This window comes from Marmota marmota, unplaced genomic scaffold (genome assembly GCF_001458135.2).
Source record: "Marmota marmota marmota unplaced genomic scaffold, marMar, whole genome shotgun sequence".
Classification (NCBI taxonomy): Eukaryota; Metazoa; Chordata; class Mammalia; order Rodentia; family Sciuridae; genus Marmota; species Marmota marmota.
The window spans coordinates 15,503,091-15,507,763 of record NW_026000026.1 but is presented as its reverse complement, the minus strand read 5'-3'; the positions used below and the strand labels follow the sequence as shown (position 1 = coordinate 15,507,763).

Sequence of the window (4,673 nt, the reverse complement as noted above, 5' to 3'; positions counted from 1 at the left end):
CTACAGCTTCTGCAATAGCTATCACTGAACTGCTTGCAGAACTTGCCTGGACTATGTATCACTTGTATGCATTGTGAACTCACTTGTATGCATTGTGAACTATCTGTTGGTGCAGCGACTTGTGGTAATGTTGGGGTATTTTTGCTGATGGTGTCATTGGTGGTACAATTTTTTCAAAAGGAGCCATCAATTGGCTTGGTGTATCTTTCTCCCTTCTGCTTGTGATGGTCGTTCAGCTAAAATTTGGGGGCCAACAGAGGTGAGGCAAAGAACCTCACCCCCCTGCTGGTACAAAGACCTATCCACAGGTGTGGCTGTATGCTGGACCGGTAGTCAGTGACGGGTAAGATCCAATTGCAATGGTACCAACCTAAGACAGGAGGCTGACCCTTGAGGTCAGCTCATCCGATGACGGGTAAGGACCATATGTAGTATTGGACAACCTAAGGCAGGCACGGTCCCTAAACCACATGCTTGTTGTTTAAACAGAGAGGGGGAGATGTTGAGAGCCACAGCCAAAGGGGCCCCAGCAAACTTCCAGCTGCCAGCAAACTTCCAGCTGCCAGCTGATGATTGGCTCACAGCGGCCCCAGCAAACTTCTAGCTGCCAACTGATTGGCTCCTCTGCGGTGATGCTCATTGGGCTGTTTCCCTGCCCTTTCAGACCATGGAGCTGCTCATTGGGGGACTTTTTTTTGGCTCTGTCCACGCGACCCAGCCAATCGGCCTCAAGAGCAGGAGGAGTGGGGGAGGTGGAGAGGCTTGTGGGAAGCCGGTGGTGGCAGTTGGGCTCTGAGGGAATTCCTGAAGAGCTCTGTGGTGTGGCGTGTGTGTTCTAAAAATAAAGTTCCTTTCTGCTTGATAAGTGGCTCCTGAATTGTGCCCAGCCAGACTGTGGCAGGCAAGGATTCCCTTTACACCCATGGAAAGAGGCGCTGTGATCAGAAGCAGAGCAGCTACGGTGGGCAGACAAGGCCAATTTTCTGCAAGAAGGCTAAAACCACAAAGAAGATTCTGCTAAGACATGAATGCGTTGAGCCAAACTGCAGATCCAAGAGGATGCTGGCCATCAAGAGATGCAAGCACTCTGAACAAGAGGAGACAAGGAGAGAAAGGGCCAAGTGATCCAGTTTTAAACTTTCAATTTTTTTTTTTCATTTAACTTTTGAGGGGAAAATATTGAAACTAGAAAAATTACCTGTAGGAAAATAAGTAACAGTGATATAATCATAAAAAATTAGTTCTTCTAGGTCTGGTATCAAGAAACTATGGCCCATGTTCTGAATCCAGGTAACTATACTTTTGTGAATAAAGTTTACCTATTGTCTATCGGCTATTATCAAACTATATTTGATTTCCCTTTTCTCTGCACACACATAACATATGCTCTCCTCTCCTCAAAGGAGAAAACCCAAGTCCTGGCTTGGAGCTGGCGTTCAAGAGCTTGGTCAGTGCTCGTGGGGGCCTTCTAGAGCCTGACAGTCCCTTGTCCCAGGCTGGTGGGATTTGAGGGCCTCCAGCTCAGCCTGCTTCTCTGTGGGAGGGAGGAGGCCAAGGAGTTGTGTCTGTGGTGTCCCAGCCTACTCACAGGGGTGACAGAAGCTCCGGTTTCACTCTGCTGAGAAGGTGCCCTTGGTAAGTTGTAATTCATGTCCTATGTGTGACAGAGTACCCATTTTCTCCAAACCTGCCACCCAGCCCCAGAGGCATCGTGGCCTGGCTGTCCCGGGAGTCAACAGGCAGGTCAGCATCTTTCTTCCATACAACCCCAAAGCTACTCTATTCCTGTTCCACAGCCTTTCCATCAGGTGGCCCGCGATGGGGTCCTTGGGGCCCTGAGAGTCAGCCTAGGGAGGCGGAGATGGAAGCCCTTTGTTGTTGAGGAGATCACATCACAAGGAAGGGGCATTAGGCACTGCAGGATTCTCTGAGGCCAAGCACCCATTAGTGCCGCAGGCTGATATTAAGCCCATTATGTAGAGAGGAGACGGGGTTGTTTGTGCTTTTAATGGACATCTTGAAAGGTCCTCAAGCTGGCAGCCTGTTCCCAGCATCTGCTCGGAGCCTGGGACCTGACTGGTTGCTCACCATGGCAACCTGAGCAGAGAGAGGGATGCACAGACACCTGTCTGGGTGGCACTTCTCAGGCCTGTCTGCGTGAATGTGACCAATAATGCAAATGAGACCAGGTCTGCTTTCCTCTCACTGAGCCCTAGCCCGATAGGTGCTGACGATGGTAAGGCAGGCACCGAGAGGAAAGTCCCCAGGCGTGCAGGTGGTGCTTTCTAGAAACAAAAACTGGTGTGTTCCGGTCAGCGAGTCAGCAATCCTTGTCATGGAGTGGAATGGAACCACTGCGGGATTTGAGTTATTAGGAATCTGAATTCTTCAGGCTTGGAATAAGTCTGATGCATCAGGCCAGTGTCCCCTCCAGAGCACACCTAGAGGACGGTCCTACAGTTACAGGCAGTTCAATGGTTAGGTCTACACGGAGCTCACCTGCCTTCCGGAACCGTGTAGCAGTTACAGGTAACACGACACCCTCTTCTGGATGTCAGGATATTCTAAACATGCCACACTCTAAGTACACCATGTGTAGGTGCCACTAGGGTTGGCGTGACCACTTCATAATCACCCTGCTGTGTCCTGAAGGCAGGTCGACTGCAAGGCCGCCTCAACATGCACTTGACCTCTGGCCTAGGACTTCTCTGCACACCGCCCTTGTCTGTGGGTTGCTCCTGTCTCAAGGCTCCTCTGGTCTCAGCTGGTGGACTCCTGATAGCCTCTTTGATTTGAGGATCATATTTTATTTATTTACTTTTCCATATTTTTATTGATGCATTATAATTATACACAATGGTGGGATTTGTTGTTACGCATTCGCACATGCACACCATAGAAAAATGTAATTTGGTCAGTATCACTCCCCAATAGTTCCTCTTGTCCTTTCCTCCTCTCTCCCTCTGCCTTTACTCTATTCTATTGAGCTCCCTTGGATTTTCATGAGTTTCCCCCCACAACCACCTTTCTTTTCAATGTTCCTCTCTAGCTTTCATATAAGACAGAAATGACCCTTGACCTTCTGAGTTTGGCTTAAATTTCACTTAACATAATGTTTCTCAAGTTCCATCCATTTTTCTGTAAATGACATAATTTCCTTCTTCTTTATAACTGAATCAAACTCAATTGTGTATATATATACCCATTTGCTACATTTTCATTATCCATTCATCCATTGATGGACATCTAGTGTTCCATAATTTGGCCACTGTGAATTGTGCTGCTATAAACATGGGTGTGCATGTGTCACTATAGCATGCTGACTTTAATTCTTTGTGTGTGTTGCTGAGGATTGAACCCAGGGCCTAGTGCATGCAAATGAGATACCAACAGAGCTATATCCCCAGCCCTTGACTGTATATTTAGGATAAATACTGAAAGGTGGTATAGCTGGGTCACATGGTGGTTCTATTCCTAGTCTTTGGAGGAAACTCGTGGTTGCACCAATTTGCAGTCTCACCAATAGTGTAAAAGTGTTCTTTTTTTTCTATATCCTCTCCAGCATTTATTATTGTTTGTATTCTTGATGACTGCCATTCTGACTGGGATGAGATGAAATTTCAGCGTGGTTTTGATTTGCATTTCCCTAATTGCTAGGATGTTGAACATTTTTTCATATATTTGTTGGCCATTTGTCTTCTTTTGAGAAGTACCTATGTAATTAATTTGCCCATTTATTAATTGGGTTATTTGTGGGGTTCTGAGGGTGTTTTTTGAATTCTTCATATATTCTGGATATTAATCTTGAAGATCTTATTTTGAAAACTCTTTCCATGGTATGACATTCAAGGTAGCATCCTGTGGCTCCTTAACCTATGAAGTGCACATTCATCACCTGGCATCTTGGCAAAGGCCAACTGGGTACCATTGGTTACCTTGGCCGGGGCAGGTGTCACCGTTGTGCTAGATTTGTAAAGTGAACCAGGCTGCATTCTGTTTTTTATTTGCTTATTTTCAGGATGGTTGAATTGCCCATATACATCCTTTGAAAGTTTGAAGGAACTTGTCTCCTAATTTGCCAACTACTTGACCCATATCCTTTTTGGAAATGGTTCTATGTCAGTCTTAGTTAATTCTTATTGTCTCACAGCCTTTTGGCTAAGGTCAAGCGTGAGGTTGACTCCAAGGCTTTCTAATTTTTTTGGCAATTTCCATTTTTTTCTTTTTGTAATTTCCATTTCCTAGAAAAGCATCCTGTTTGGGACTGAATTATGTCCCTCTCAAATTCATATGTTGAAGCCCTACTCTCTAGGTGACTGTATTTGAATATAAGGAGATCAAATTAAATGAGGTCATAAGGGTGGGGCCCTTATCAGATTCGACTGTTGTCCTTGTAGGGAGAGGAAGAGACCCCAAAGCACTCTCTCTTTGCACACAGAGGAAAGGCCCAGGACACACAGAGAAGCTGATGTCTGCAAACGAGAAAGCGATCCCCCCCAGAATATACCCTGCTGGCACCTGGACCTTGGGCTTGAACTGTGAGAAATGCACCCAGGCTATTTGGTGATGGTAGCCTGAGCTAAGACACCTGTTCACCATCAAATTTTCCAAATGATGGGGAACCACATGTACTTAGTATTCTCTTGGGATCCGAAACATTCTCTGCACCTTGG

General features: G+C 46.1%; 1 pseudogene; it reads left to right on the top strand.

Moving 5' to 3' along the window:
- LOC107157627 overlaps positions 1-1,136 on the top strand; it is a 2,853-nt pseudogene extending 1,717 nt beyond the window's left edge.
- The last annotated feature ends 3,537 nt before the right edge of the window (positions 1,137-4,673 follow it).